Consider the following 20,606-nt stretch of genomic DNA (forward strand, 5'->3'; position numbering starts at 1 on the left):
TCGGTTTGTCGTGTCCACCTGGGGGGTGTTGGGCGGTAACAGTGAGTCCAGAAGCGCTGGGCTTCGATACTTTTGGGCGCTGGAGAGCGTGCCAGCCTTCACTCCACCAGAATGACGCTGTTTTAGTTTCTACACTTTGTTTAGCACCAGAGGGTGACTCAATAAATTGTTTTTGTTATTGGAACCGCTTTCTGGTTATTTTAGCGCTGGGTTCCGTCAGACGCAGGTCCGCTCCTCAACCCACGTCGACACATAACAGTAGTTCCCGGCCATTCCATAATGGACCCAGCGGCAGAGGCGGTTCCTTTCGCCGAAAAAGTTCAAGAACAAGAAAATATGGGAGCAATTACAGCATCTCGCAAACCAAATTAAACAAACAGACGCCCGTGTTACGGAGCTTGCAGCGCAAGCCGTTCCGCTTCCTGCTGCTCCAGCTGCGGCACCATCAATACCGGTGCAGATAACTCCGTCACCCAGAGATTCGGCGTCCGAACCGATTATTTGTCATCCGGAGCCTTATGCGGGAGACGTTGAAGCCTGTGCTTCGTTTTTGATGCAATGTTCTCTGGTTTTTGCTCAGCGACCGGCTTCCTTCTCTTCTGATGGGAGCCGTGTTTCATATGTGACAAATTTGCTCCGAGGTGACGCCTTAGCTTGGGTCACAGCGTTGTGGAGTAACAACTCGCCATTGTTAGGATCCTTTAAGGATTTCTCCCGGGAGTTCCGACTGGTTTTTGACCATCCGGTGAAAACGAATACCGTTGCCCAACGGTTGCTGAATCTCAGGCAGGGGAGGCGGAGTGCGGCGGAATATTCCATGGACTTCCGGATTTTTTCTGCTCAGTCAGGTTGGAATGCCGCAGCTTTACGAGGAGTGTTTGTAGATGGGTTAAATGAGTCATTAAAAGACGAGCTGGCAGTCCGTGACGAGCCAAACGATTTAGATGAGCTAATATCGTTGGTGATTCGTCTAGATGATCGGATGAAGGAGCGTGGACGCGAGAGAGGGCGGCCATCAGAGCGGGTTTTTTCATCTCGGGGCTTTCCCCGACACAGATCTGGGCCGCCTCTTCTTCGCCCCACTGAGGCTCCTCCGACAGGACCTCTGGCTCCTCTTGCTGACGAGCCCATGCAGCTCGGACGAGCGGAGATCACTGTATTGCCCCGACATATAAGCGTCAAGAAAAATAATGGTGACGTATCTCCAGGTGTTCTGGGACAGGCAAAATAACACACACACACACACAAAAAAAAAAAACTTGTATGGGTTAATGTTTTGTTTTCTTTGAATAGGGGTTATAATTTGTTTGGGGAGTCAGAGGCGTGTCTGGTGGAGTGAACGTTAGGTGGTTAGAAGCCCGCCTGGGCTCACTTGATCGTTATTTTTTATGTGTTTTTAGGTATTTTCTGTTTGGGTTTTTGGGTCGTTTTATTTTGTTGTTTTTTGTTTCCCTATATCCCTAACCCCAACCTCACTTGCCCCAAGACCGTTCGTCTTGTGGGTTGTGGGGTGGTGCAGGTTGGTCACGCTGAGCATTCTCAGAAGACCTCTGCACCTGGGGGGGGGGGGGGGGGGGGGGTGTTAGGGGTGTTTTTCTTGGTTTGGTTAGGGCCCGGTTCCACTCCAGCCTCGGTGAGCCTTTGTACCGTTCGTCATTGGTGTTGCCGGGGTGTGGTGCAGCGGGAACATACCTCAGTCGGAGGGGTGGGCCGATCTGTTGCCGTTCGCCATTTCGGTAGTTCCACCCCTCCCGAGAGGCTGGGGTATGGTCGAGTTGGGGCACCGGACGTATTTCCGGTTTTCCGCTGCGCCTTGGGGTTGGGGCTTGGTTAGTTTTTCCTGTTCCCTTCCCCGGCTTAATGTTTTGAGCCGTTCGCCGAAATTGAGCCGCCGAGGAGCTCTGGGAGGGACCTGGGGTCTTTCGGGGTGCCGGGGAAGGTAACAGGGTTTACGGTTGTTTTATTTGCCCCCGGGGTTGTTTTAGGTAGTCCTCCGGGGGTTGGACTTTGATTTTGTTTTGTTTCCTTCCGGGTTCCACCTCCAGGGTTGATGGGACGGTCCTCTGGGGGGGAATTGGCTTGTGGGGCCGACTAGCCAAGTGTGGCCGGGTCTGGGGTTCCGGGGTTGTGGGGAGGGTACCTCCTGGGGTTTGATGGTACGGTCCTCTGGGGGGCGCCGTTTGCTCCATGTACACCTGGGGACCTTTGTGGGATTCTGGTTCTGGCTGTTCCTCCTGGAACCGGCGGTAAAGGCCTTCTGGGGGGTTGGGCTCTGCAGGTCATTCTGGGGGGGTTGCTTGTTATTTTTCTTTTATGTATTTATGTTTGTATTGTGTTTGTGGGGCTGTGTTGGGTTTTTGCGTTTGGGAGTTTTTCTTTTCTTCCCGGGGTTGGATGGGACGGTCCCCTGGGGAGGTTTTGGGTGGGTTTTATGTTTTTCTTGTGTGTTGGATTGTACTGGGGACTGTTTTGGGGTTTTTGTTGATGCCAGCCGGCCTTCCAGCTGCGGTGCCCTGTCCTGCTGTCTGTGGTGGACCTTGGGGGCGTTGTGCTGTCTGCTTCCTGACGAGGACCCCGGAGGGAGGTGCTGTTCTCGGGCCTGGTCTGTTCGGTCACCGGGAGGCTTCCCGTTAAAGGGGGGGTACTGTTGTGTGTTGGGGGGGTGTGGCTGGACATTTTGGTGTTCTTTTCTTTTCTTTGCTCTCCAGGTGGTATGAAAACTGATTTGTCTGTGGAGAAGGTGCTGGCTGAAGAGTCCTTCACCTTCATCAATATCATGTGCAGCACCTGTGGATGGTGCTCACATGCAACCTTAAAGACTTTCAGCTGAAGCAGATAATTAGATGGCGTTCTGCATTTAAGCCATGTGTGATTCAAGCAGAATTGCTGGGAACTCGACCTTGTGATGTTCGTTTGTGAGACGCTGAGGACCGCGCCTGGGTTTGACACATCGTGCCTGTGAAGCAGGAAGGGTGAGGGACACATGCTGTCAGCACACATCAGAGGTGATTAATTGTTTGACTACTTTGTTGATAGTAACTTGGTATTTTGTTACGCAGTAGATTTGAATTGTGATGAGAATTGTGCAGCTCGCTTCTCACTGCTGTGGCGTGCGGACAAGTGATCCTCCACCTGTTGTGAGAGGCTGCTCATTTGCATAAAGCTTAAAATACAGACCTGAATGTGTTGCTGATGGTGTGTGTCTTTTGAAGGATATTGGTTGTAACTGCTGACTTACCTCACCTCTTCTATCCTTCACAGAGAGTCGGTTTGTCGTGTCCACCTGGGGGGTGTTTGGCGGTAACAGTGAGTCCAGAAGCGCCGGGCTTCGATCCTTTTGGGCGCTGGAGAGCGTGCCAGCCTTCACTCCACCAGAATGACGCTGTTTTAGTTTCTACACTTTGTTTAGCAACAGAGGGTGACTCAATAAATTGTTTTTGTTATTGGAACCGCTTTCTGGTTATTTTAGCGCTGGGTTCCGTCAGACGCAGGTCCGCTCCTCAACCCGCGTCGACACATAACAAAAACAAAACAAAAAAAAGTATAGTTACTTGATATCATATATTTTCTGAGTGAAAATTCCAAAATGGCAGACAAAAGCTAAATATAAAGTGTTGGTAAATTTAAAGAGTCAATTTTGATCATGATAAAGTAAAACAGTACATTCTTAGCCAGAGAAAATATAATGCACACTCCTAGATGTAAAATTGGCGGTGCTTTGTGTTGAATGTCTGTGTTGGGGTAAATAAAAACTCTAGCCCTTATGAATCAGGAGGAACATATGGTGAGGATTTTCTCCTCTCATCAATCAGCCGTCACAAGCACCAAGAACCTGGTTTGATAGCTGCACTATCCATCCATCCATCCATCAATCAATCAATCAATCAATCAATCAATCAATCAATCAATCAATCAATCAATCAATCAATCAATCAATCAATCAATCAATCAATCAAATGCTACATCTTATCTTGGCTGACTTAACATTATATAAGTAATAAAGTTTCTTATAACTATATACTTATAACTGCATAATAAGTCTTAAAAGAACTCATTCCATTGACAGATGACAATCTAAGAGAGCACCTACTCTCAACTGTTTGTGGCACAAGAAAGTCATATTTAGAGTAAGTACTTACTGTACTATAATATTAAAGAGCATTCTTAATTCTATAATATTTGAACAAGTATACCTAGGTCCACATGGACTTCATGCATTTCCATTTGGTTCAGCAAACATCTTAACTGCACAAGTTTGTAACTTAAGTGATCACATTCTCCTTGGCATTTGCACAGTGCAGTGCACTTCAGTATGGCCTTCTCACATTTGCATCTGGCTCTGCAGCCTTTTTGACAGCCGCAGGAGGAGGAGTTGTCTGCAGGCATCATTAGCCTCAGGCAGACTTGCCCACAGTGGTCTCCAGTATTCTGTGTTGGTCCAGCCCCATTTGGCATAGTCTGGTACTGTGATGTTTGCTGTGAGAGTCTGGCCCCAGATGAAGACTCCCTGGTACATAGCATGGGAGATGTGCTGATGAAGGGCTGCTTACATTGGTGGGATGTTCTTTATCTGTCTGCCCTTCTGGGCAAACAAGAACTTTCTTGCAGCACTGACTGTCTCAGGTGCTCTCGTATGATGATACAGGAGCACAGTGTACCTTTCCAGGATAGCCAGGCATTCATCAGAAAAGTCATCCCTTCTTTCAAGCATCTCAATGATGGCATCAGTCACTCTGCCATAGGTATTCCAGATCTGTCATGCTGTTTTCTTGCTAGTTCCCCTGAAGAAAGAAACAATGTTGCACACACTGAAGGCATGCATGACCACAAGACGCCTGGATTTATCTGGGCAAAGACTACTAGCAATTTCACACACAGGAAGGAAGCGCTGGTTCTTACCAGTGCCAAACCAGAACCACAGTGTAATATTTAGCTGTGGCACAACAGAACCCGCAAGGACAACCACATCTGTATCTGTGGGGCGGACTAACACATGAACTGCATCAGCAACATGCACAAAAATCCTACTGTCTGCCTCTTCATGGTTACAAGGGGTCATGTGTGTGTCATAAGCATGGAGGCAGGCAATTGACTTGCCCTGGGTAGTGATGACGTGCTTTGGCGAAGTAATGGTCATTACCTGTTCAGCAAAGTAGCTGAAGAGTTCTGATTTGTTATCATCATCTCTCAGGAAACATTGCCAGTCACATGGAATGTGGGAGTGTCTTTCAACTCTTCTGCACACACCATGACCACAGGACATCCTGGTGCCTGATTTCAGAGAATTTTCGTCCCAACCACTCTGGGAGTGGTTCAGGTATGATTGAACATAGAGCAAGAACACACTCTCTGAGTAGTCAGAGAAAGTATGATATGCAGATGTGGGAGGGAGCAGGTGAACCACAGCTGCTCTATCTAAAATGACTACATCAGCCTGTGGGACAATGTCATGACTTCTGCTTTGCTCAAGAGAGGCAAGGAGTCCAGACTTCTGGCCAGTGTACAGTGGCTATTATGTAGCTATTTTACGAATATTAGAGGGTCGTGGAGGTCATATTACATTTTTAAAAATGAAAATGATGATAAATCACAATCATATTAAATTCCATGCAATTATTTAAATAAAATATAAATACTATGATAATCTATAATGTTAAACACTGACTAAAATATATTAATTTTGCATTCATAAGATATAATATATAATGTATAAAGTATAATGTCCACATGGAGATTTTCTAGGGAGAATGAACAGAGTAAGAATTTCATTGTTGGTATAACTGCCTGTTTTTTACTGTGTACATGACACTAAAAAAAACTCTTAACTCTCTTAACTCTTAATATTGATATTATTAAAAATGCTGGCAGCCATGTGTTCTTAAGGCTATCCATCTTACTGCTTGGGTCCATATCTGAATTGATGCAGCATACATTTCTCTACCACTTCTGAAAATGTCACGCTTTTATCCCTAATTGAATTTTTTTTCTTTATAAAATTTTACAAATAGCTGCTGGACTATGAGTGTCCCAGCCAGAGCTCAGACCTGAATCTGATTGAACATCTCTGGAGAGATCTGAAAATGGCTGTGTACCAACATTCCCCACCTAACTTAATGGAGCTTGAGAGGTGCTGCAAAGGGGTATGGACAAAACTGCCCAAAGATAAGTGGGCCAAGCTTGTAGCATCATATTCAAGAAGACTTGAGGCTGTAATTGCTGTCAAAGGTGCATCAACAACGTATTGAGCAAAGGGTGTGAATACTTACGTACACGTAATTTCTTAGGTTTTATTCTTTTATTTCTAATAAATTTGCAAAAAAAAACAAAAAAAAACAAAAACAAAACCTTTTTTCATGTTGTCATTATGGGGTGTTGTGAGTATAATTTTAAGGGGCAAAATGAATTTACTCCATTTTGGAATAAGGCTGGAACATAATATGTGGAAAAAGTGAAGCTGTGTGAATATTTTGCAGATGTACTGTATTTTGGCTAATATTTCACAAGCTGATATATGTATAACTCTTCATGCATTCCAACACGAAAGGTCTCATCACTCATCTTCAACCACTTTTCTGGGACTGGGTCACGGGAAGAAAGGTCTGCCAACCATATGTATTTTAGTACATGCTCCAGTGTCATTTGCAGTGTGATCACTTCACTGTTTACATCGTTGTTTATTCTATGCATGGCTTTCTGCAGGCACGTTTTGCCTATTGCACCACATATTTCAAAGTAAATGCATAATATATAAACTGTTCAACATCCATCACCTCTAAGGTGCAGCTGTTTGGATTTTGTAAGAACACGGCAAGAGAGAGAGCAGTCAACATAATCACAATTGATCTGTTCATAACTCTGTGGAATGAATCTGCTAATTGGAATTCACAGGGTATTCCCGCATCAAAACCACTCCACTTCATACAGCAAAGCTCATGGAAGTGGTGCTTAACTTTCATGTCCAATGTTTAAAGAATAATTTTACGAAACTTTTACACAACTGCTACATTACATGTTGTACCTGAGCTGAGTTGTAGGAATGGTGATGGTCTAATGGATAACCACTGGGCTTCACACCAGAGGATCCTCGGCATGAGTGGCGCTAGGGAGGAGCTAGAGCTCCCCCTGGATTTTAATTTAATGTCATCCCATGTTTTTAAGGTCTTGTCTACACTGAAACTGAACTTCTGCTATACAATTTTCAAATATTTCTGTTCTCACAGATCCAGTGAAACCATGTTAAAATGCTGTACTACACATGCCAGGCCTGTATGTAGTGCTGTACCACTTCTACAACAAATGGAGAAGGAGACGTGGGGCTAACAATGAAAGCTAAAACTTTAGAAGCCGGTGTCCCGTCGAGATGAGGTGAATGTCGAGATTAGGTGCGTCGCACTACTGCGCATGCGTGCGCATGCGCACATCGCTCCGGACTTGAAGACGTCACCCGTCGAGATGAGGTGCCTCGCACAACTGCACATGTGGAGATGATGTAACTTGCTCGACATGCAACTGCGCATGCGCATTTTGTTTTTTTTTTGTTTTGTTTTTTCCGTCAAAGGGTTTTTTTTTTTATTAATTGTATTCAGTGTATTTATAGGCTAGTAAGTAAAACATTTTCTGTATTTTATGTTAGGAGCATAAATGTATGTATATGTATATTTTGCCTGTCGAAATAAGCTAACTCCAGGTTAAAAATACTTATCATTTTATAGTGAGTAGATTTTATACATTACTACGTTCGGATGAACAATTTATACATTTACTTGCCCATCAAAATAAGCGAACTTCGTCAAGTAATTTTTTCAGTGCACACATATGCAGTTACACGAGGAACCTCATCTCGATGATGCACCTCATCTCGACAGAACACCGGCTCATGGATTAAATAAAGTCTTTTAATCTGACCTGTTGCCTGGATGCATTATCACAGGTGAAATCTGTTCTCCACATGGCAACCTTGTTTTGGAAGATGACATCTGGAAATGTGTTAATTCCTTATGATGGAAGTTACTTGTTAAGGGTTTTTTAAGGGTTTTTCAGAAGTCCCTCAGTGTCTGTTTCTCAGACTGAGCTGGAGGATGCCGGTGCTTTGTTCCACCACCAAGAAGAAAAAAAATGCTAAATTACACTGAAAAATTACACTGTTAACAACATGTTATAGAGGCAGGGCGACATCATCCCTTCAGTTTTCCACAGTAAGACACGTGGCGTTTTCAGAGTCATGTGATTAGATAAATATTTCACTCATAAAAGAAAATAAGCATTCATCAACAGAACTGATTGGTTTACACAAAGTGAGTGTAACGTGACGTTCAATGACATCACGTTCAACAATGTCATGATAATAAAAATAATAAATTTAATTTATAATGCACCTTTCATTAATAAAAATCTCAAAATTCTACAGGAAAAAAATAAAACCAAGGATCAACAAGAGAATAAAACCTGAAAATCTTAAGATAAAAACAGTCAGCAGAATAGAATAAAACCAAAATAAAATAATAAAATAGAATAAAAAGACTAAGACGCAAAAGTTTCAAATTATTGAGACCTGTGATAGGCCTGTCTAAACAGGTATGTCTTCAGGCTTTTTTAAAAGCTTCCACAGTCTGTTAAGCACTCAGATGGTCAGAGAGGGAGTTCCAAATATGAGGCGCAGCTGTCTCCCAGGGTGTGAAGTTGAGTATTGTATGCACAGAGGGAACAGAAGGATATGTGGGGAGTGAGGAGGTCTTTGAGGTATATGGGGGCATTGCCATGGATGCATTGGTGGGTGATGAGAGCAATCTTAAAATGGATTCTGTAGGTGGTGGGGAGCCAGTGAAGATTATGGAGAATAGGTGTGATGTGCTCCTGTTTACATACTCTCAATAGAATTCTTGCTGCACTGTTTTAATGTATTGGAGCCTTTGAAGGTTTTTTTTTGTTTGTTTGTTTGTTTGTTTGTTTGTTTTTTGCAGAGATCCCAAAGAGCAAGGAGATGCAGTAGTCAAGCCTAAAGGAGACAAAGGCATGGGCAAGTGTTTCAGCATCAATGATGATGTTGTACTGTAGTCAGTGTAGTTCCAAGTTGCTGAAAAGGTTTGTTTTTTGCTGCCCAAATATCCATGAGTGGAATTGGAAAGAAGTGAAGTCTGTGTCGCCTAAAGAACTACATGAGGAAAAGCAGTAGGCACAGACAAACCAATGACCCGGTGCCACTCCTGGCAATTACCCCTCAGAGAACACAGCCTCTAGACAGCAACCAAATCATTGATGCTTTTGCTCTTAACCACAGCAACAGGCACATTGTGCTTTTATGAAGACATCAATGGTAGGTGAAAGATTTTCTCTCTGCCTGCCATTAGCATTTTTCTCCTGAGGCTATAGGTTACATATGTAGATCTGTGAATATTTGTATTGAACAGTAGCCTAGGTTTGTGTGTGTGTGATTTTGTTCATTCTGAATGTCATTAGTGACTGCCGCAGATCAGAATGTGGCTATGTGTACGCAGGCCCGTGAATGTAGCAGAGGGGTAGCAGAGAACCGTTGCGACACACAAGCCCATAGCACCCTCATCAAAATGCCAAGCTCCCCATAGCACCTGCAGAAAAAAATCTCTGGAGCCGCCAGTGATCCTTGGTTCAAAACCCAGCTAGGTTGGAAAATCGCAAAGAGCCCTTGGGCAAGGTCCTTAATTCTCTAGTTGCTGCCAGTGTGTAATGGGCACCTTGCATGGCAGCACCCTGACATCTGTGTGTGAGTGTGCCAGTGTGAATGGGTGAATGTGAGGCATCACTGTAAAACACTTTGAGCTTCCGATGTAGATGGAAAGTGCTATATAAATGCAGTCCATTTACCATGTTGTAAGAATTTAAACAGGCAAAATGCCATTTTCCATGGCATTTATGGGTTTTCTCGCTTCAACAACAGCATGTATTGTGATTTAAAAAAAAAAAAATCATTGTTTACCTTTGTCAATCTTTGTAAGTTATTAAATAATTAAACCTGTGTCAACATAATGTATTGGGCTTATAAAATAAGATATTAAAATAAGACATTATAATGTCAAATGAGACACTCCAAATTACAAAATGAAATGGTAGACTTTGTTTAACCTGTCCAATGACTCGAGGCTATATAAACTTTAAAAAAAAAGTATCTTTAAATAAGATATGGAAAAATGGAAATAAAAATAAGTATGTCATGTAAAGCTACATGTAGCTTCTATCACGCCGGTTTCTTTCATGCATGTGATGAAAAGATTATTCCCTGCTGCAAGCCTAAACATACCTAAACAAAGTGGCTCTGTGGACTGATTTGGTGCATCAATGTTAATCATTTTATGGTCTTTTAAATTTGGTGAACAGTACAATTACAGGATTTGTTTTTGAAGTACTATGTGAATACAGTGCAGGAGACTTTTGATTAATTCACTGTATTGTATAGCGTGCATAACCAGCCTTTTTCAAAGCCTAAGAACACTTCAGTTTTGGTGATTAAATTCAACTCTCTCCCTCCCCCACCCCCTCTCTTTTTAAAAGAGATTATATAACCCTTTTTGAGGCTGAGGTGGTGGCCAAGAGTTAGTGCACTTGGTTTCAGTGCGGTAGGTTCCTGGTTCAAACCACACACCTGCTACATTTCTCCATGTAATGTGGAGGTGCATCAGGAAGGGCATCCAGCATGAAACTTGTGCCAATTTGAGATACAGTTCCACCTCTGATTTGCCGTGACAACGCTGAGTGCAAACAAGGGAGCAGCTGAAGGGACTTACTTTTTTTCTATAACTGTTTTTCCTCAGGCCATCTGAGATAATTACAGCAACTGAAATGTAATCCAGCATTTCATCAACTATCACATTTAATATGCTGGCTGTTGTGTGGGCCGCTGAAGAGGAGGTACTGCTGGCCCACCACCACAAGATGGCGCCCTGCTTGAAGTGCGGGCTTCAAGCACGAGAGGGCGTCGGCTTTGCTGGAGGTGACAGCTGTCATCCCATCACCACCACTACAAAGACCGGACTGCAACTCCACCTCCTCGCCGAGAAATCAACTACCATTCAGGTAATTTCTCTGCTGACTGACACTTTGTGTGTAATAACCTGAACTTCTGTTGCAGCCGTTTTCCTGGAGTGTGTCCTTATCTGAGGGATTGGCGTTTGGTGTGACAGCGACGGCTTCGCCTCACACCCCAACCCAGATAAGTGGTTGACCAGGAGCTGCACGAGTGTGTGTGATTGGAGGTGGAGGTTTTCCCTCCTTTACTTAATACAGACTGTGGGATTACTGAGTGTGCGAACTCACACTCATCTGGACTGTCTCTGTTCTCTGCCAGCAGTACCGGGTCTGACTGCTGAAGACAGCGGCCACCTGGGGCGCAGGGCTTGGCGGCTCCGGTGTTCTTCAGCTCCGTTGGTGGTGGAAGCTGTGTGGGGATCCAGCTCTTCTCTCTCCAGGCGTCTTCTATCGTCGAGCCTGCCCACACGTCACCTGCTGTATGATTGACAGTCCACCATATTGTTATTGTCTGTACGTTGTTGTGCGATTCACAACATTAAATTGTTACTTTTTGGCTTATCCATTGTCCGTTCATTAACGCCCCCTGTTGTGGGTCCGTGTCACGACACTTTCACAACAGGATTTCTCGGCCAGCGTCATGGATCCCGAGGGGCGTCAATCATCGCTTGAACAGCCAATGGGAGAGCGAGGTGCACAGGCAGGAGGCGTGGTGGGTGAGCTGCAACACATCTTAACCGCCTTTGCCGCTCGGTTGGACTTAGTTACCGAGCAGAGCAGTGTTCTCAATCGCAGGATAGAGGCTCTCACCGCCCAGGTGGAAGCGCATGATCAGGGCGCTGCTGCAGCACCTCCTCCTGCTGACCGTGTGCCAGAAACAGACATTCCGCTGGTCGTTCAACGACCCCCCCCACCTTCCCCTGAAGCATACATAAGCCCTCCGGAGCCGTACGGAGGCTGTGTGGAGACGTGCGCGGACTGCTTGATGCAGTGCTCGCTCGTCTTTTCACAGCGTCCCGTCATGTACGCGTCAGACGCCAGCCGGGTGGCTTACGTTATAAACTTGCTTCGAGGAGATGCACGCGCCTGGGCTATGGCGCTTTGGGAGCAGAATTCACGGCTCCTAACGGTTTATACTGAGTTTGTGAGGGAGTTCCGACAGGTGTTCGACCACCCTCATAGAGGCGAGACCGCTTCAAGTGTGCTGCTGTCGATAAGACAGGGGTGTCGGAGCGCAGCAAAGTATGCAGTCGACTTCCGCATCGCGGCAGCGCGAGCTGGCTGGAATGCTGTTGCGCTCCGCGCCGCCTTTGTAAACGGACTGTCTCTGGTCCTCAAGGAGCACCTGGTGGCGAAGGACGAGCCGCGGGATTTAGATGGGCTTATCGACCTGGTTATACGGTTAGACAACCGATTAACAGAACACCGACGGGAGCGAGATGAAGGGCGTGGTCAGGCACAAGCCGTCCCTCTTCCTCCCGGGTCTGAAAGGGAGCCGACTTCCCCACGCTCCACTGCCAGGGCTCTCCACGTGACAACAGCTCCCCCTGCTGACGTTGCTATGGAAACAAGCAGGGCCAAAAAACGATCAGATCAGAGACAAAGGAGGCTGATCCGTGGAGAGTGTTTTCTCTGTAGCTCTACTGAGCACACACAGAGAGAATGCCCCAAACGATCAAAACAGCAGCACTCGTCCTTAGAGACTGGGCTAAGGGTGGGTCACAATACCCACGCGGGGAGACCCCGTAAATCTGCACGAATCCCAGTCATGATCCTGAGTGAGGATTTAACCCTTCACGCCCCAGCACTGGTGGACACGGGGTCGGAGGGAAATCTGCTGGATAGCAGATGGGCAAAGGAGGTTGGGCTCCCTCTAGTGGCCTTACCGTCACCATTGTCGGTGCGGGCACTAGATGGCACCCTTCATCCACTAATCACACACCAGACTCAGCCAGTGACATTGGTGGTGTCTGGGAATCACAGGGAGGAGATTGTGTTTTATGTAACACCTTCTACCTCCCGAGTGATATTGGGTTTTCCATGGGTGTTAAAACACAATCCCCGGATTGATTGGCCGTCTGGGGTTGTGGTTCAGTGGAGCGAAACCTGCCACCGGGAGTGTTTAGGATCCTCGGTTCCACCCGGTGTGACAGCTAAGGAGGAGGTTTTAGTCCCCCCCAATCTGGCGGCGGTGCCAGCCGAGTACCACGACCTTGCTGACGTCTTCAGCAAGGATCTGGCACTCACGCTGCCCCCGCACCGTCCGTACGATTGTGCCATTGATTTGATACCGGGCGCTGAGTACCCGTCCAGCAGGCTGTACAACCTCTCACGTCCGAAACGCGAATCAATGGAGACCTACATCCGGGACTCGTTAGCTGCCGGGTTGATCCAGAACTCCACCTCCCCGATGGGTGCTGGTTTCTTTTTTGTGGGCAAGAAGGACGGCGGACTCCGTCCATGCATTGATTACAGAGGGCTGAATGAGATCACGGTTCGTAACCGATACCCGTTACCTCTGTTGGATTCAGTGTTCACGCCCCTGCATGGAGCCCAAATTTTCATGAAATTGGATCTTAGGAATGCTTATCACCTGGTTCGGATCCGGGAGGGAGACGAGTGGAAGACGGCATTTAACACCCCGTTAGGTCACTTTGAGTACCTGGTCATGCCGTTCGGCCTCACCAATGCGCCCGCGACGTTCCAAGCATTGGTTAATGACGTCTTGTGGGACTTGCTGCATCGGTTTGTCTTCGTATATCTAGACGATATACTCATTTTTTCTCCGGATCCTGAGACCCATGTTAAGCATGTACGTCAGGTCCTACAGCGGTTGTTGGAGAACCGGCTGTTTGTGAAGGGCGAGAAGTGTGAGTTCCACCGCTCTTCTTTGTCCTTCTTGGGGTTCATCATCTCCTCCAACTCCGTCGCCCCTGATCCGGCCAAGGTTGCGGCGGTGAGAGATTGGCCCCAACCAACGAACCGTAGGAAACTACAACAGTTCCTCGGTTTTGCAAATTTCTACCGGAGGTTCATCAAGGGCTACAGTCAGGTAGTTAGCCCCCTGACAGCCCTGACCTCCACAAAAGTCCCCTTCACCTGGTCGGATCGGTGCGAAGCCGCATTTAGGGAGTTGAAATGCCGGTTCTCAACTGCACCAGTTCTGGTGCAGCCCGATCCCAAGCGCCAGTTTGTTGTTGAAGTGGATGCCTGTGACTCAGGGATAGGAGCCGTGCTATCCCAGAGCAGGGAGTCCGACAAGGTTCTCCATCCATGTGCCTACTTTTCCCGCAGGTTGACCCCAGCTGAACGGAACTATGACGTCGGCAATCGGGAACTTCTTGCGGTGAAGGAGGCTCTTGAAGAGTGGAGACACCTGTTGGAGGGAGCGTCGGTACCATTTACAGTTTTCATGGACCATCGGAACCTGGAGTACATCCGGACCACGAAGCGTCTGAACCCCAGGCAAGCCCGCTGGTCGCTGTTCTTCGGGCGTTTTGACTTCCGGATCACCTACCGCCCCGGGACAAAGAACCAACGATCTGATGCCTGTCCCGGGTGCACGAAGAGGAGGTCAAGACTGAGCTGTCAGACCCCCCTGACACCATCATCCCCGAGTCCACTGTCGTGGCCGCCCTTACCTGGGACGTGGAGAAGACCGTCCGGGAGGCCCTGACACGGAGCCCGGACCCGGGGACCGGTCCGAAGAACAAACTGTACGTCCCACCAGAGGCCAGGGCTGCAGTCCTTGACTTCTGTCACGGTTCCAAGCTCTCCTATCACCCAGGGGTGCGAAGAACTGTGGCAGTGGTCCGGCAGCGCTTCTGGTGGGCGTCTATGGAAGCCGACGTCCGGGAGTATGTCCAGGCCTGCACCACCTGCGCCAGGGGCAAAGCTGACCATCATAAGGCCCAAGGCCTCCTCCAGCCTCTGCCAGTGCCTCGTCGCCCCTGGTCTCATATCGGCCTGGACTTTGTCACGGGTCTCCCGCCGTCCCAGGGAAACACCACCATCCTAACGATAGTGGACCGGTTTTCCAAGGCGGCCCACTTCGTGGCCCTCCCGAAGCTCCCGACGGCCCAGGAGACTGCAGACCTCCTGCTCCACCACGTCGTGCGTCTGCATGGGATTCCATCAGACATTGTCTCGGATCGTGGTCCTCAGTTCTCCTCCCAGGTCTGGAGGAGTTTCTGTAGGGAACTGGGGGCTACCGTCAGTCTCTCGTCTGGGTACCACCCCCAGACGAACGGGCAGGCAGAGCGGACAAACCAGGAACTGGAGCAGGCCCTCCGTTGCGTGACCTCCGCGCACCCGACGGCCTGGAGTGACCATCTGGCCTGGATCGAGTATGCTCATAATAGCCAAGTCTCGTCTGCCACCGGCCTCTCCCCATTTGAAGTGTGTTTGGGGTACCAGCCCCCATTGTTCCCGCTAGTGGAGGGAGAGGTCGGGGTGCCCTTGGTCCAGGCCCATCTGAGAAGGTGCCGTCGGGTGTGGCGTACCGCCCGCTCTGCCCTGCTCAAAGCCCGGACGAGGGCCAAGAACCATGCAGACCGCCGGCGTGCCCCGGCCCCTGCGTACCAGCCTGGGCAGGAGGTTTGGCTTTCTACAAAGGACATTCCCCTGCAAGTGGAATCCCAAAAGTTGAAGGACAGATACATCGGACCTTTCCCTATCCTCAAGGTCCTCAGTCCAGCCGCAGTGAAGCTGAAGCTGCCAGCTTCACTGCGGATCCACCCGGTTTTCCATGTGTCCCACATCAAACCTCACCACGTGTCACCCCTCTGTGCCCCCGGACCGGCGCCGCCTCCTGCCCGGATCATCGACGGGGAGCCGGCTTGGACCGTGCGCCGGCTCCTGGACGTCCGTCGGAAGGGCCGGGGGTTCCAGTATTTGGTGGACTGGGAGGGGTATGGACCCGAAGAACGCTCCTGGGTGAAGAGGAGCTTCATCCTGGACCCTTCCCTCCTGGCCGACTTCTACCGGCGGCACCCTGACAAGCCTGGTCGGGCGCCAGGAGGTGCCCGTTGAGGGGGGGGTCCTGTTGTGTGGGCCGCTGAAGAGGAGGTACTGCTGGCCCACCACCACAAGATGGCGCCCTGCTTGAAGTGCGGGCTTCAAGCACGAGAGGGCGTCGGCTTTGCTGGAGGTGACAGCTGTCATCAATCAACACAAGCTGTCACCCATCACCACCACTACAAAGACCGGACTGCAACTCCACCTCCTCGCCGAGAAATCAACTACCATTCAGGTAATTTCTCTGCTGACTGACACTTTGTGTGTAATAACCTGAACTTCTGTTGCAGCCGTTTTCCTGGAGTGTGTCCTTATCTGAGGGATTGGCGTTTGGTGTGACAGAGACGGCTTCGCCTCACACCCCAACCCAGATAAGTGGTTGACCAGGAGCTGCACAAGTGTGTGTGATTGGAGGTGGAGGTTTTCCCTCCTTTACTTAATACAGACTGTGGGATTACTGAGTGTGCGAACTCACACTCATCTGGACTGTCTCTGTTCTCTGCCAGCAGTACCGGGTCTGACTGCTGAAGACAGCGGCCACCTGGGGCGCAGGGCTTGGCGGCTCCGGTGTTCTTCAGCTCCGTTGGTGTTGGAAGCTGTGTGGGGATCCAGCTCTTCTCTCTCCAGGCGTCTTCTATCGTCGAGCCTGCCCACACGTCACCTGGTGTATGATTGACAGTCCACCATATTGTTATTGTCTGTACGTTGTTGTGCGATTCACAACATTAAATTGTTACTTTTTGGCTTATCCATTGTCCGTTCATTAACGCCCCCTGTTGTGGGTCCGTGTCACGACACTTTCACAACACTGGCCTTTGTATTTGTTTTTCATATTAATGCATGCTACAGTCATGATTTTTTTCTGGTCTGTGTATTTTTTTTATTTATCATTGTATATGTGCATATACAGTAAATGGTTCTAAAAACAACGACAAAAACAGTAAAAGGCTCTAAATCTACCAATACCTTTGTAGTATAACAAAGGTCCACTCTTGATGACCTGGTGTTTCCTGTCTTCCTGTATAGTTGGGAATCCAGTGACCTAAGGTAATGACTGCAAGTTTTTGGGACTAGATGTTTTCAGAGGAGCCTTGTGTGCCACTGGAATGACTTTGTGTCAAACACATGGTTACCTACAGAGACTCAAATAGATTCACAGTGCTTCACTTTTTCAACTCAGTGAAGCTGATCTCCCACCCATGTAAAAAAATCCAAGCAAACACACTGAGTGGTTAGTGCTTCATTTGTGCTGATTTGTGCCATTCAAATTTTCATTTGTGCTGTTATGGTTTTTGAGATATTAAAGATTATTTTTAGGTAATTGTGAGGTCATCATCTCCCCAGCTTGCTCCAAAATGAGCCAGACTGGTCTGCTTATTTAGTGTTTTGTTTGTGCTGATTTGTGTGGTTAAATGTTTTTATTTGTGCTACTATAGTTTCTGCGATATTAAGAGTTTTATTTTTTGCGCTATGACGTCATCATCATCCCCCCAGCTTGCTCCAGTATTAATCAGACAGTTCTACTTTTTTAGTGCTTCGTTTGTGCAGATTTGTGCCATTAAAATTTTCGTTTGTGCTGTCATGGTTTTTGAGATATTAAATATTAGTTTTTAGGTCATTCAGAGGTCATCATCCCCCCAGCATGTTCCAAAATGAACCAGACTGGTCTATTTTTTTAGTGTTTCGTTTCTGCTGATTTGTGCCGTTAAAATTTTTATTTGTGTTGCTATAGTTTCTGAAATATTAAACGTTTTATCTTTGTGCTATGATGTTAACATCCCCCAGCTTGCTCCCAAACGAACTAGACTGCTTTACTTTTTTAGTGCTTTGTTTGTGCTGGTTTGTGCCGTTAAAATTTATTGTTGGTGCTGCTATAGTTTCTGAGATATTATAAGTTTTATTTTTGCACGAAGATGGCGGGCACACGCATGTTGCAAGCAGGCGAGCATGCCCCATGTTATTTTTGGTAAAATAATTCATTGTATCCATACAAAAGATTAATTCTGGCCTATATAAGGTGCCTGAGCTTAGTGAAGCTGACCCCCCCCCCCCCCCCCCCCCCCCAAAAAAAATCCAAGCAAACAGGTTGAGTGGTTAGTGCTTTGTTTCTGAGATATTAAAGATTATTCAGAGGTCATTATCCCCCAGCTTGCTCCAAAATGAACCAGACTAGTCTACTTTCTTCGTGCTTCATCTGTGTCGATTTGTGCTGTTAAATGTTTAGTTTGTGCTGCTACAGGTTCTGAGATATTGCAAGTTATTTACAGAGGATCACATTTCTTGACCCAAATTGATTACGTCTGTGGTCTACAAAGTTTATTATGTGTTAATGTACATAATGTAATAACATCTGAGGACATTCAACCTGTGTTATTATTGAAAAAAAAAAATGTAAAATATATTTTTATGTTATAAATGATTTACATTTTAATGAACTGTGCTTTATCTTTACATTGTCAATCACATTTATGTCATAAGACATTAAATGCAATTGCTTCAAGGTTTATTTAGGAATGTGGTGCATTGTTTTTTTGAGCGTTATTAAAAAATGAACAGTATTAAGAACATTATATACTCCCCATTAAAAACTACACAAAACAGTGATTTTTCACATCGAATCAACAAGTATTCTGAAAATTTTTTTTTTATGATCTTTACACAATTTTACCATGTCAGTAGTATTTTTACAACCCTCAGTTAAATCTGATTTCAAGGCACAGTAAATGGACTTATAAAATACAGAGGTTTTTGTTAAAATACAGAATTAGCATATGGTATAGCTAACATTTTCAAAATTGTCTCCAAGCAGATTATATAGGCCAGAATTACTCTTTTGTGTGGATACAATTCTATATATATATATATATATATATATATATATATATAATTCTGCCACGAGCCACAGCCGGGTTTGAAACAACAGAAAAAGCCCTGTAATTTGCGATGGTACCTGAATGCAGCAGCAGGAAGGGTGGTAGCGCGCTCGCCTGCTAGCCTTCCCATGGTGAATGTGTGCCACCGCCGTCCGCAAAAATAAAACTTGTAATATCTCAGAAACTACAGCAGCACAAACAAAGATTTTAACGGCACAAATCAGTACAAACGAAGCACTAAAAAAAGTAGACCAGTCTGGTTAATTTTGCAGCAAGCTGAGCGGAAGATGACCTCTGAATGAACTACAAAATAATATTTAATGTCTCAAAAACCATAACAGCACTAATGAAAATTTTAACAGCACAAATCTACACAAATGACACACTAACCACTCAGTGTGTTTGCTTTGATTTTTTTTTTTTACGTGGGTGGGGGGGAGGGGGGGTCAGCTTCACTGAGCTCACGTTTTCATTTGTTTGTTACAGCCTTATTCCAAAATGGACGAAATTCTTTTTTTCCCCTCAAAATTCTACACACAATATCCCATAACAACAATGTGAAAAAGGGTTTTTTTTTTTTTAGATTTTTGCAAATTTATTAAACACACACACACAAAAAACAAACTAAGAAATCACATGTACATACATATTCACAACCTGTGCCATGAAGCTCAGAACTGAGCTCAGGTGCATTCAGTTTCCACAGATTATCCTTCAGATGTTTGTACAAATTAACTGAAATCCACCTGGGCTAAATTCAGTTGATTAGACATGATTTGGAAAGGCACATGTCTGTCTACATATAAAGTTCCCACAGTTGACAGTGCATGTCACAGCACAAACCCAACATGAAGTCAAAAAAATGATCTGTCGACCTCCGAGACAGGATTGTCTCGAAGCACAAATCTGCGGAAGGGTACAGAAACATTTCTGCTGCTTTGAAGGTCCCAATGAGCACAGTGGCCTCCATCATCCGTAAAGGGAAGAAGTTGCTCAACCAGGACTCTTCCTAGAGCTGGCTGGCCAGCTAAATCTGGCCAGCTAATCTGATGGTCACTCTGTCAGAGCTCCAGCAGGTTTTTATTTTCATAAATTTGCAAAAATTAATGAGTTGTTGCAAAAAGAACAAAATGTGTGAAACGTGAAGCGCTGTGAATATTTTCTGGATGCACCCTCCCTCAAGAAATCTGTGACCTTACAATTCCAACAGTTAATGTAAATTAAAACAACTTCTCAAAATCTGTACACTTTGCTGTAAAATTTTTATGCTTTTCTGCATTGACTGTTTACACTTATCATAATGACTGCAGGATTAAAACCTTAATATTAGCAAAGTACCTGCTGTACAAATCCATAGCTGTACGAAAGTTTGTTTCCCTCAAATGTTGCAACACAACTGACCAAATATTAAAATAAAGTACAAGGTTGGTGTTTTCCAACTATTTTCCGTTGGAGAACACAGTACAAAAAAAGAAAAATTTTGTGGTGTAATACGGCCCATTATAATATTTACTTGGCTCAGACTGAATGCTGTCTGAGTATTGTATCCATGAAAAGACAGAACACAGCTACACACAGAAAAACAGATGTGGAAAACATGCTGCACCAAGTGCTAAAGCAGTCCGATATTGTAAAAGTCAATTAAGGATGCTTGCATATTTGACAACTAATAATAACTGAATAGTAGACATTTTTCATGCTTCGTTGACAAACATCTCT

At 46.0% G+C, this 20,606-nt stretch overlaps 1 protein-coding gene across 1 annotated transcript in view; it reads right to left on the reverse strand.

The window, feature by feature from the left end:
• The window catches only part of astn1 (astrotactin 1), a 1,400,536-nt gene that overhangs the window by 973,691 nt on the left and 406,239 nt on the right, over positions 1–20,606 (reverse strand). The gene's annotated exons all lie outside the window — the stretch shown is intronic.

Source organism: Thalassophryne amazonica, chromosome 12 (assembly GCF_902500255.1).
Source record: "Thalassophryne amazonica chromosome 12, fThaAma1.1, whole genome shotgun sequence".
Classification (NCBI taxonomy): Eukaryota; Metazoa; Chordata; class Actinopteri; order Batrachoidiformes; family Batrachoididae; genus Thalassophryne; species Thalassophryne amazonica.